This window comes from Leptidea sinapis, chromosome 8, assembly GCF_905404315.1.
Source record: "Leptidea sinapis chromosome 8, ilLepSina1.1, whole genome shotgun sequence".
Classification (NCBI taxonomy): Eukaryota; Metazoa; Arthropoda; class Insecta; order Lepidoptera; family Pieridae; genus Leptidea; species Leptidea sinapis.
In genome coordinates, this window is record NC_066272.1 from 12,578,169 (window position 1) to 12,592,874 (window position 14,706).

Consider the following 14,706-nt stretch of genomic DNA (forward strand, 5'->3'; position numbering starts at 1 on the left):
AGACCATCTCACCTCGGAATCTCTGCATGAAAACTAGCCTAGCAAACGTGTGAAATCTAGAATATCATAATCCTGTAACGTCCAGAAACGTATTTTTTATTTTCCCTTTATAGTGACATTGTAATAAATAATTATGTCTACAATTTAATTGTATTTGGTGAACCTTTGATAGCGAGAAAAATATTATACTCGTGTAACTCAATCTATGTGGGACCAGTATCTCCTTTGCACCGGACGCCGGCTAGATTATGAGTACCACAACGGTGCCTATTTCTGCCGTGAAGCAGTAGTGTGTAACCATTACTATCTTTCGGTCTGAAGGGCACCGTAGCTAGTGAAATCGTGTCTTACATTGATATAGTGTTTGCGTTGTAAAAGTGAGCTGTTCGTGCTATATAGCTTAGTTATAGACAGTCTATCAAAGAAAAATTTAAAGAAATAAATATTATGACTGTTCATTGTCAGTTCATTTATGAAAATTTTATAAACATTCACAAAAATCATCACATGTTTGCTCTTAATAGTGATTTTCATTATTATAAAACTAGAAATAAGGGATTGCTTGTGACTAATTCTAGTAGGCTTCATAAGATACATAATAGCTTCAAGGGTAGATGTATACACTTTTATATTAAAGTCCCAGCCACTTCAGGCATTATCTATAAATAAGTATAAATGTTTTATAAAAAAATGGCTCTGTCGTAAATCCTATTACTCCACAGCTGAATATCTAAATGATCGGACAGGCTGGGACTAGATTGTGATTATTTTATAGCGATAGAAATGACGGTGTAGGCTATGTTTTTTTTTCAAAATTAGGGATCCGTAATAAAATTGCTATTTTTTAACACAAGGTGTAAAATCGAAAACCTATTTTTGCGTGCGCTGCAATAACTATTGACAATAGAACAAAATGATGTACAAAATATATATAGGCAATATTTTATTACTTATAAAACTATCGCGTGAATTATACTTTATATAGCAAAACAACGTTTGCCGCGTCAGCTAGTATTGTATATTTTTATTGAAAAGAGCGCAAAATAAAGAATGCTGGGAGAGTTCCTTGTGCCGCTTCTTCTCTCTCACAGCGCCATTTGTTTCCGAAGCGGTAGTAGTATCTAGTATATTAAAAATGCCCTCAAAATAATTCTAAAGGAATCAATTTTGAGAAAATAAATGCCTTTTATGCCTTTAAATTACCGGGCAAATGAGAATTGACATCTTATGTCTCAAGGTGACAAGCGCAGTTGTAGTACCGCTCAGAATTTTTTGGTTTTTCAATAATCTTGAATGGTACTGCATTGTAATGGGCAGGGCGTATCAATTACCATCAGCTGAACGTCCTGCTCTTGTAGTCCCTTATTTAAGTAAAAAAATGTAAGCTAATTATATATTTTTTGATAAACGAAAACCTCTTTTTGCATTTAACAAGCTTATTTGCGCTCTCCTGAACTCTCGCATAACTGCATTTAATAATTAATTTTAACGACATATGCTAGTGTCCTTGTTTGTCATATTTCATCGTAAAGTGATCTGATTAAAATTTTATTAGCTGAGATAGCTGGGCGTGCGATGTCGGCACTAATCAGGTTTATGCTTGAGCTGTTATATTCAAATTGAAATAATAACTTCTGCTTGAACCGCGCCGCATAAAAGATCCGTTTAGACAGAGCGTGATACTGAAATTCTTTTTTGTCGTGGGTCGGTAAAATTTATTCATGTATTTGATTGAATACTGTTTTTAGGGTTTGATGCCTTTGAAAGAATAAAGAGACCCAAATAATATGATCACATCGTTGGCTGTATGTTCTTTTTTCCTGGAGTAAAATAGATATTCTAAAGTCACACAGACAATTAAGTCGAACATTTTAATAACTTAATAAATAATAACGTGTGTGAACCAAGAATCATGAAATTTGGCGAATAGAAATAGATAGATAGATGTCATGTGGTCTTAAGAACACACCGTTATTTTTACCAGATGAGATTTAAAATATTTCGTTTTGTGTTAATAGTTAGTAAGTTAATTAGTACCGAGCTCAAAAAAAACTAAGCCAATTGTGCAAGACTCAATCATCCCATTTATTATACTAATGTTATGAACGATTAGTATCACAAAACATGAATATAAAGACTTCCTAGTAAAATTACGAGGTTAATAATTTGCAAAATGAACCAGAAGATTGATTTATCATTTTTGCAATTTTCTTTATCTCCTGATTTTTCTCGACTGAAATGCTTTTTATATGATCTTGTATGAAGTTGCTTTTAGCACTACATCACGCTTCGATTCATCGTGTATCAGAATTCCTGACTTCATTTTAAAACCTTTCACGTACTGGATTAAGAGGAATGGAGGAAAAGCGGTGTGGCTTTTAGCGTGCAAGCTCTCTAAGGTTATGTAAACTAAAATTATCGTTAAAGTTTCGTAGAATGCGTAGCACTTAGATGTTCATATATATTTACTATAAACTAGTGGACCCGACAGACGTTGTCCTGTACACACGTCTTTAATTTGAAAAATCGGTTTTTTACAAGATAATAGGCGTCACCTGTCAATCTATCAATGACTGCACGTTTCATACAATCGAGTGAATCGCTTTAGAGAGGTTCGCTATGCTGATGGAAAAATGTGCGTATACCTTCCTTAAAGGCCGGCAAGGCTCCTATGATTCGTCTGGTGTTACAAGAGAATATGAGCGGCGGTGATCACTTAACATCACGTGACCCGTACGCTCGTTTGTCCTTCTCATCTATAAAAAAATCTGAAAGCTAATATAAATCTTACCAAAGCACGTCGTTTGTAGTGTTGCTTTGTAACCAACCTATGTTTTTTCTTCAGACAAGAAGGTATAGTCCAAAGAATTCTACAAATTAATGTCATTTGTTCCATTTAAAAGTTAGAGCTAGATAATATTATTTCTGGAAGTGCTTTTTTGTTAGACTTCCTTAATTCTTGAAATTTTATAATCGAAATTTTAAAAATATATGCTATCTGCCGCTACTACACAAAGTAAATAAATGTGTAGAAGCCATAAATTCGAAAAAAACTTTCAGAATCGGTTCATAGTTAAAATGAACAAATACAATTCTTTATTTAAGACTAGCTGACCCGACAGATGTTGTTGTGTATAAAAAATTAAGTTTATTTTTTCCTCCTGAGAGAGTTAGAAAGGTATAAATTCTAATTAGTTATTAATTTTAAACTATTCTTTCAATTTAAGTTTTGAACGACGGGGGACACATCAAAGGAAAATCAAAATTGTTGTTTTTATTTAATTCCGAGTATTTTCATATTTATTCAAAATTTTAAACCTTCTCTGGACTTCCACAAATAATTCAAGACCAAAATTAGCCAAATTCGTCCAGCCGTTCTCGAGTTTTAGCGAGACTAACGAAAAGCAATTCATTTTTATATATATAGATAATAACGCTCATAGACGAATTAAGGATGCGCTTTGTAATATTTGAGTTTTAAATATTTAAGAAACTAAAACAACAGTCGCAAACTATTTAGACTTCTAAGAGGCATTAATTTTTGATCAATTATCATGATTTTATGCTTTAACATGTATATTATGTAAACACAGTAAGTTTTAATATTCATTTTACCAAATATCCGGAGAAATCAAGTAATAATCTTCGTCAATGACCATAATCTAAATTCCAGAGCGAATTGACTCCTTAAGTTTCAAATAAATAATAGCTGACCGGGTTTATCTCTAAGTTTCTAAATAAATCGTTAATGGTCCTCTCAGCACCTCAAGTTTCCAAAACGTTCACTTAGTTGTAACGGTTGCAATTTGATATTTACGCCCTAACAGCCTTTGTTAATTAAATAGAACTTGTGATCCCAAGTGTTCTCACTGAGATGGCTATTACTTTGAAACATCGTCAAAGTCGGCGAACCACAAACACAACGTCTATATTTTAGTGAACATACTGCTAAGTTTGTAGTAACTCAAGCGAACAATCCTTTGCTGAATCATTATTATATTATTTAGGTGAGCGCTGTGTATGATTAATTAGCTTTGATACAAAGTTCTGTGTATGAATAAATTGATAATTTTAAATATTTATTATAGTAATAAAATTATTAAAATTTTATAAATCTCATCTTTCAAATTAAAATCTTTATCTATTAATTCCTATATTTTATTGTTTATCTTAACTCATTTTTGTTTTTGGAATTTAAGCATATTAATCCAATATTTAAGGAGGAACAGGTGATAAATTCGATGTTAACCAAAAATATTTAGAAGAATATCACCGCATAAGGTTGTTTTTATTGGTATTCAAATGTTTTTGAGTGCTAAGAATGATTATATTATGTACTTGACGCAACAACGAATAATATAATAATACTATTGGATCCGACAGACGTTGTCCTGTACACACGTCTTAAATTTTAAAAATCCGTTAGGAGGAGTTCACTAACATACGCATGAGCAGGAGAATTATATTATATGGACGGAATTGAGAATCTAAACCAATCTCAAATTCAATGGAACACACAAAAAATCATCAAAATCAGTCCAGGCGTTTAGGAGGTAGTTCAATTGTGAATCTAAACCATTCTTGAATCCACCTGAAGACACACAGAAAGTGTCAGTAAAACCTGTCTAGCCTTTTAGGAGGAGTGCAGTTACAATATACGCACAAAAGAAATATGCATATATAAGATATGGACGGAATTGAGAATCTAAACCATCGCAAATTCACTGGAACACACAAAAAAAATCATCGAAATCGGTCCAGCTGTTTAGGAGGAGTTCAGTTACAACAAACGCACAAAATAAATATAATATATATTAAGATAAATATGAAAAATAATATGTTTTGATTGTACATAACTTCTCAATAATGTCACTTGGGCATTAAAGAAACTCTGATCGAGCTTCTGATATCATATTTAAACAATAGAATTCAGAAAGTTAATGTGAATAACATGAGATCTCCTGGGACTCCCCTCAGTATGGGGCTACCACAAGGGTCTATTTTTAGACCAGTTCTCTTCCTTATTTTTATTAATGATCTACCTAGCCTTGTAGAAAAGTTACAAGTTAGTTAAACAAGTTATTTATTTCCAGACACTTCCCACTCATGTTCAAAGTGAATAGAAACCAAAGTATGTATTAAGACGTAATCACTGTTCTATTTGATATTATGTACTGGCTTAGCGTTAATAACCTATTACTAAATAGCAAAAAAACTAAATAATTTATAAAATTTACCGTTCCAACTGTCCGAAATGGACATGTGAGTGTTTTGTTAACCGGAGAGGTGGAATCTGCTATATTTGGCTTAGCAATAAACTTAGTCATAAGACAACTGACATAGATACGGCGCGACGTGCTTAGGAAAATTATTTTCATAGTATTACATCTTATAATGTATAGGTAAGAGTCGATGCAGCCAATCTTTGTGCTACAGAAGAAGACACTCGCACGAACAACGTGAACTTGAAATTAAAAAGGATTACTAAAAACTTTTATGTGGTAATAACCTTGAAATAAATGACATTTACTGTAGATGACGAATTGAGCGATCGCCATTTTCTTTCCTTTGATGAACGCGAGTGTTACACATTTGAATAAACCCCTTCTTTTAAAGGATTATAACGCGTTTATTTGTTACTGTGTGTTTACATTAAATTTTTGAGACGTTAACTAAATTAATAATAAAAATGTAACTTTTACGCAAGAACCCTAATGTAAAAACACATGTTACAATTACACGCGTTTTTTTCCTAATTAGTGATTTGAAAAAAAAAAGAATTTTAATTTTAACCTTATTTAGTTTCTCAGCTATGGGTAACTTATTCGTAGCCAAAACGATCTATCTATTACCATTAGTTGAAGCATAAATTTCTTTACATAAGTTATAATAAGTTACGTGAGTTAGAATATAATTTTTACCGTCTTATCTTCTTTTACATGGAGAACACAGCAGAAATGATTAATCAATACAACTCGAACTTCCCGTTGAATCACTCAACTTCACAAAAAATTCACAAAACCCGTCATGCATTCCAGTCGTATTTCAACACTACACTTGAAGCAATCTGTCGACGCATTGCGACAGAGCCGAGAGAAATTAAAAGATTCGTAACAATAATGAATGTGGAGAAAAGGTATACCGAGTATAAGGTAGATAATCAAACTCAGTTAGGGTTAAAAAAAGAAATATTTGAGTAAGGATTCAAAAGCGCTTAATTTAACCCTAAAAAGATAACTTTATTTAAAGAACATGAGAGATATATTTGCTTCGGAGGCGTATAATATATTAGTATTTTTTTTAAAACAAATGTTTTTTTACTATTGCATTTATTTACATGATAATATTTAATGCACCACGTATTGATGAAATAATAATAAAAATATTTTTAGTGAAATTATGTATATATTTGAAACATTAAACTGAAATCACAAAACGATTTAAAAATAAACAATAAAAGCAGTTTTGTAAAATATAATATAGGAAAATATTACATAATAATTTAATATATTTTTCTTAGAAAAAACCCTTTTTTTTAATTAACTAATCAAATGAAAAATAATCAGTCAAAACTTTAATTATTTGGCATAAAATTTTGGTTTATAGGCATTCAAAGCAAAATCATTTTTGTGTTCGCCGCAAACTGTTTTCTTGCATTTTGCATTTGGGAATTATATCGTCTTCATTTTGTGTATCACGCAATTCATCTGGTATCTCATCATCAATATACTCGTCAAAGTCACTCTGTATATCATCGTCACTCAGATGATCTTCTGTCTCACTGTCAATTTCTTGATGTCCGCCATGCTCGTTCTCTTCTTCTTCAGTCATCAATCTAAATATTGCATTTTCACATAGTATTCTTCGGCTCGTTATGACGAAGGTGAAAATATTTCATGGTAAAATAATAAAAAAGTTTTTATTATAGACATTTTAATCTTTTCTTTACCGCTGTGTTACTTTTATAGATGCTCGTTAAGTACCCCGCGCCCGCTTATTGAATGAATTGTCATATTATGTAATGTAATCTCATTGAATAAATTTTTGTATTGCGAATATATAGGTATTTCTAAGACCAGATTAGTAATGACCAACACCCTCCTACTCGCGTCGTTCTCCTCATTAGTGAGGGTCGTGACTCCCTCGCTGCATCAGTTTCTCCTGTACGATTCCCCTCCAACTGCTGCGATCCTTCGCCTTATGCAGGGCATCATGGAAGTTGATGTTTAGAGCAGATCGTATTTGGTCCGACCATCTCGAAGGACTGCGTCCTCTGGGACGCCTGCCATCTACCTTGCCTGTCACCATCAGCTGTTCCAGGAATGACCAACATATTATATACTAAAATCTTCTCTACCTGCATCTAATGATACAAGTATTATTCCGATCTATTCAGTAGTTTTCGTGGTATAACCGAAGAAAAAATATGACTCTTTATTTATTCGAATAGATTATAAATCAATCTACCCTGTATAGACAAAGTAACGACTAATTCTGATGTTTATGCTTAGAAGAAAAAGTGCATTGAATAAGAATTCAACATCATAAATTACTTTGACGGCAAGTCTTGTATACTATATTAAGCTAGTCTGCATCTTTATAAGTTTTATGTTAGTTGTAATTTTATTTAAAGATAAGAGGCTGTAGATATAAACGCCTCAATACCTTATGTAAAATGAAAAAGACGAAACTCACACAGATTTATTTCGTTTACGATTGCACGTACAAGATTGTCTTTGAATGGGTAAATTCCTTGCTCAGATACGGACCAAGGTACAATTTATTTCAATTATTTCACTTTTTAATCAACTGAAGTTGTTTTCTTATTTATTGAGGCGGTACAACGAGTATCACTTACTAGATAATTGTAACTTAGAAAACATATTTGATTTAAGTTCGATTTTATCGAGTCATCAATAGACTATCATGAGCCCACTGGTGCTAAGTGATCTTATAAGTGATTTTATTTGTTACCTACTTGCTATGACTGAGATTTTGGCCACCGCTCTCTACAACTCAGCTATGAAAATGATTATAGATTAAGACGTGAAGGCCTACCATCAACTTTTGATGAGCGGTTCATTTCCGATGCAGTTCAGTTTAGGTAGCTAAACTGAATCGCTAAGATTCGTACCATGAGGTGCCTATAACCGAATGGCGTTTGAATCGCATATGGAAGAACGAACGATAGAAATTTGTCTGTGGTCCGCGGTGTAAGAAAGGGATGACGCTGTACAGTCGTTGCATAAGTCTGTCTCTTACTCGAACCATATGCGTTGCGTTCCGAATCTATAAATGAAACGATTTTAGCGGTTTTTTTAGCGTAGAAATTACTACAAATACATTTCAAATTGCACTTTATAGCGTCAAATTATAAGCAATTTAGGCCTTTTTAGTACTTATAGTTTTTTGAATTACAAATTAAAGGTTTGCTTGGGTGTGTTCGTAAAAATAAACTGATTAAAACGAGTTGTTTACGCACCTCCATTCATGTTTGATTTGACAGCAGCACATTTTATTTGTTCTTGCGAACAGGCCATAGCCAGCGGCCTTACTGCCTCGTCATAAGTATTGTCATTTTCGGTATTTATTTTCAGTATTTTGTTTTACAAAAAAGTACAATATTGTATTCTCATCTCATCTGTTATTAATTCCATTTTCCTTTTCTATATGTTTTCACTATATTTCAAAGTTTTTAACAATCGCTCAAAACACATAAACTTTCCAGTTTAGGTTGAAATATTACCTCATGGTACGAATGAATGAACGAACTAAAACAGTTTGCAATTGAATTTCCGACTTGATTTGACGTCAACCTAAATTGGATAGCTCTAATGACATCGTGGTATTATATATCAAAGCAGTTCACTTTAGGTCGTCAATTGAATCGCAATAAGAGTTCATGGTAGACCCACTTATATGACTATGGTTTTTTTAATGAAATTCTAACACTTGTAACTTCTCTATCACCATCATTATCATTATCATCAGCCGGAAGACGTCCACTGCTGGAAAAAGCCCTCCCCCAAAGATTTCCACGACGATCGGTCCTGCGCTGCCCTCATCCAACGAATTGCGGCGATCTTGACCAGATCGCCGGCCCATCTTGTGGGGGGCCTACCTACACTGCGTCTTCCGGTACATGGTCGCCATTCGAGAACTTTGCTGCCTCAACTGACATTTGTCCGTCGACCTATGTGCCCTGCCTACTGCCACTTCAGTTTCGCAATCATTATTTCTCTATACATTATGAAATTTCTTTCAACACTTCTAATTTGGTAAATCCTATTGTAAAATTTGATTTATGTCTGTCAAAAGTGTCTAAGCATATCTAAAGCAAACAGCCAGAAACGATCTTTCGTTACGTACGCAATACATCAACATATTATATAGATCACTAATATTCGCCTTCTGTAAATCACATGAGACAACAAGAGCAACATAATTGGAAACTGATATTATAATTCATTCATCAAAATAAAAGTTTTAGTTGAACTAACACGAGCTCTGAAGCTTAAGTGGCAATGGGCAGGACATATTTCACGATACCCTGATAATCGATGGACAATAACCACTAGATGGAATGGACCAACATTAGGCAAACGAAAAGTCAGCAGACCAAATAAACGGTGGATTGATGACATAATAGATAGCAGGAAAAGACTGGATGCATAAAAGCAAAAATTGAACACTTTGGAAAAAACTGGAGGAGGCCTTTACTCTAACGAGATCCAGAACTCAAATAAATAGAAGCATAAGCAACTAATCTTACTAACACCAAACTACTAGAATTATATCTTACCTGATACTACTAATAATTTTCTTTGTATAAAAAGAGTTATAGAATAAATGAGGCTTTTTTATTATTCTACTTTAAATCATACATAATTCATGAAAGCAATAGTTCTCTAATCCTGAAATGTAGTAATGTTAACTATTGTATTATTATTTTAATGATATTATCTGATTTGGAAACTAGAGCACCTTAATTATTTCCCCGACAGCTCGGCATCTTTATATAAATTAAGATAGTTTCGTGACATTTCAATTACAATGTAGATTTAACTATCGAACTTAGAGAATCCAAACTAAACAGTAGGTTTGTCTACGTTCGGTAAATTGGAAGACTTAATTACTTTCAAGTTTCAAAGTAAACTTATGTAGTTCTTGAAATGAATTTTTAAATTTTATTTGGAAAATGTTTAGTCTTATAACTTTAATGAAAAGTTCCCCGTTCAAAGCTTTTATTAAAAATGTTCGTCGGACAAGTAGGTAATAAGTTCACGCTAGCACTAAGTAGAAACTGCAATCTGAGCTGGTACGAATAACAGAAAGAACTGGGATTTGTTATAAAATACTGCGTCAATATGGAATTTTATGCTTTATAAGCAAAAGAATGCAAATTATGTATTAAATCTATACTTAATATTATAAAGCTGCAGTGTTTGTTTGTTTGAACGCGCTAATCTCTGGTACTACTGGTCCGATTTGAATGATTCTTTCAGTGTTGGGTAGTCCATTTATCGAGGAAGGCTATAGGCTATGTTTTTTTTTTCAAAATTAGGGATCCGTAATAAAATTGCTAACACAAGGTAAAAATCGAAAACCTATTTTTGCGTGCGCTGCAAAAACTATTGACAATAGAACAAAATGATGTACAGGCTATAATATAGGCAATATTTTATTACTTATAAAACTATCGCGTGAATTATACTTTATATGGCAAAACAACGTTTGCCGGGTCAGCTAGTAACTAAATAAAGGGCCTTAACCCTACAGAGAAAGAAAGAAGTTCTCTCTGCCTACTCCTACGGGAAAGAGGTGTGATTGTAAGTATGTATGTATGTTTTTATTTTAACAAGATATTTTTTGTACTGAAATTCATGATAGCTTTGTCGTGAATGTATTGTTCACCTTGGTAAAACTTGAGATGTCCTAACTCGCCGGAATCACTTAATTAACCTGTCTATTTTAAGATTTATAGCTCAATATTCTTGTCGTAGTTACATTTAGTCTTTATTGCTAGGTGTTACTATTTATACGGACACTAAAGAGAGTTTGACAATAGTTATTTATGCAACTGTTGTGTAATAAGGGGTATTAAAACAAGAATGTGGGTTTATCATGTGATAATAGTATCACATGAGTGTTTGAATACATAATTATCAACAGTTGCATATAAGACTTTATCTACACCCAGAATATGAATCCTCTGAAAGATTCTGGAACAGCTTACTGCTAACATTAAAACAGCCAGTCCTAGTAGTAACCTGATATGATCCATTACTGATTATATTAAGATAAACTAAGTATTAATGAAAAAAATATTTATGGTAGTAATTTACATTTTGGATAGTGCAATTATTAAAATTAACTTGATTCATGTTCTTTTGCATCGTTTAAAATATCCGGCGGTATTCTGTCAAAACTTGAATCGGTCATTTTTTCAAGGAAAATGGCGGGGATTCGAATAACCTACTTTTTCTTTACGGCGTGCGACGTTCTGGTAGTGTGGAACGCGCGTAAACGAAAATGTTCTTTTTTTGAAATTTATACAGATAACACGCATCGAGCAATATGAATGTGGCTGTCTATTGAAACTCTTTGCGCATGAAGGGATCGAAAAAAAACAAAGGAGTGTTGTTATAAAATTCAGTACAACATTACAACACTCGTTTGGATGATGTTATGGTAATTAGGACATTGGGTGTTTTAATGTTGTCAATAAGCTAACTGTTTTAATAGTTATTTATGCAACTGTTGTGTAATAAGGGGTATTAAAACACGAATGTGGATTTATCTCACGAGGTGAAGCCGAGTGTGATAATAGTATCACATGAGTGTTTTAATCCCTAATTATCAACAGTTGCATACAAGACTTTATCTACACCCAGAATATGAATCCCCCAAAAGATTCTGAAACCAGTTAGCTTACTGCTAACATTGAAACACCAGTCCTAGTAGTAACCTAATATCATTCATTACTGATTATATACAAATAAAATAAGTATTAATGAAACAATTATTTATTTTAGTAGTAATTTACATTTTGTATAGTGCAATAATTAAAATTCACTCGAATATAATGTTCTTTTGCAGCGTTTAAAATGAATCGCTCATTTTTTGTAATCAAAACAATAAAAATATCGAAGAAAAATGGCGGGGATTCGAATAAGTTACTTTTTTTTTACGGCGCGCGACGTTCTGGGAGTGTGGAGCGCGCGTAAACTTTTTTTTTTTTTATATTAATTCGTTCTTTCGAACAGGCTATAGCCAGGGGCCTTACTGCCTTGTCGTTAGTATTTTCATTTCTTTGGTATTTATTATTTTCACTATTTTGTTTTACAAAAAGTCCAATCCAGTTTTCTCATTTCATCTTACATTATTTCCATTTTCCTTTTCCAATTATGTATATTCGATAGCGAATATTTATAGTAGTTTCTTTCATCAAATCCAATCCAGTCTTAAAGTCATCAGTTATTTTACCATTTCCGTTAATGTATAATTCTCTAAAGAATATTTTCCATATTTTCCTTTTAGTAAGTCCAAATCCAGTAATATAGTCTCTAATAATTTTCCCCTTTTCTTAAAGTCAAATCCAGTGTAATTTGCATAACTTTTTAGAATAATACCTACCTATTTACATTATCTGTTCAGTTCGCGAATTGCGCTATGCTATTACTAGTTGTATATGTACAAGTTATAACGTATTTACATAATTATAAACAAATTTACAACGTATGTATCTACAAATTACAATGTATTTACAGTACTACATACAAATTTATACAAGGACATATAAGTTGATGTGTCCTTTAATAGATCTATTACTGAGAGCGGGATTATATTGGGTGCACCATATATTTCCAGTAGCTCATCCATCAGCACAAGGCGCTGTATGCCAAAGGACGAACAATCAAAAAAGATGTGATCCAGAGACTGATCTTGTTGCTTATTACAATGGTCACAAAAAGGAGAGGAGACAATTTTTTTGCGATGAAGATGAAAATTCAATCGATAGTGACCAATACGCATTCGTGTTATTGTAGTATAGAACTTTCTGTGAGCGTTATTTTTAAACTTACAAAACCAGGGTGTGCTATTAACGGAATTATCTAACAAAGTATACGAATGAGCCTTATTTTCAACTTCTGTACAATTGTACCAATATCTTCCCCAAAGAAGAGTCATACGCTGTTTTAGATTACTTATTATATCTGTATATGGTATGTTAATGTCTAGATCTTTGCAATCAGGATATAGGGATAGATCGGATATATTAATGATAGTTCTAGCTAGAAAATCAGCGCTTTCGTTTCCTGCTACTCCTATATGGGACGGGACCCAAACGAAATCCACTTTAATATCGATTAAACATAGTTCGAACCACAATTCCTTTATAGCAAAAATGATGTAATTGATGTTAGCACTCATTTTGTTATTTGACAAACTTTTTAACACACTCATACTATCACTAACTATTACCCACTTCTTATTAAGTTGATTTTGTTTCTTAATATGCTTTAAAGCAAAAAGAATAGCGACGGCTTCAGCAGTAAAAATACTGGCATATCTATTAATCTTAAAGCCAATACCCTTCCTAATTTCAGGAAGGTAAATTGCAAAAGAAACATTATTATTGTTTTTTGCGCCATCCGTATAAACAAATTTACAATTAGACCATTCTGACAATAATACATGAACCTCCTCTTTTGAAGTTAAATTTGGATCTATCACAACATTAATTCCAGAATATTTACATCGAAAAGAACCTGCATGGCAGGGAAGTATATCATTATTCCGATGAATATTTAAATCTTGTAGAAATTTAAAAAATGAAGAAAAATCTTGCAAGATAAACAACTGTCTCTGAAATGAAGACGATTGATAAGCAATAAGATTCTTAAGAAGATTGTTCGTCGGCAAGCTATAGAGCTTTAAAATAAATCTTTCTTTAAGATAACTAAATCTAATACACAAAGGAGGAAGGTTGGCCTCGATTTGCATAGCAGCTATTGGGCTAGTTTTAAGTGCACCCAATATTGTACGCATACATTTATTTTGTATTTTATCCAGACTATTAACAATTTTGCTGTCTGCGGCGAAACAATGAAAGCCATATTCAAAATGACTACGAATAAGCGATTTATACAAAATTAACAATATTTTAGGGTCCGCTCCCCACGACGTTGCACACAAAGATTTTAATACATTATAAGCTTTATTCGCTTTAATTATAACACTATCTGTATATTTTTTCCAAGAAAGTTTTGGACTAAATGTTACACCTAGAAATTTTATGTCACATGAAATAGGCAGTGGAATGCCATTGTATAAAATGGGAGGCAATATGATGCGTTTACGACCAATCACAAAGACTTTTGATTTGGTTGGATTTACATTTAAATTAAGATAAGAAAAGTATTCATATAAATTTACAAGTGCTTTATTAATAGTAGCGGCTAAATTAATCAGATCAACTCCCGATACATAGACGACTAAGTCATCTGCATACTGTAGGTTTACTATATTTGGCCCCAAAATAAGGTTCAATCGTCTTATGTACATAATAAAAATTAAAGGAGACAATATTCCCCCCTGACAAACACCTAGAGAAGAAAGTCGTGGTCCATACAAATGTTTATTAAATTTTACATAAACTTTTCTGTCAGTCAAAAAGGATTGCATCCAATTTATTATTTTACC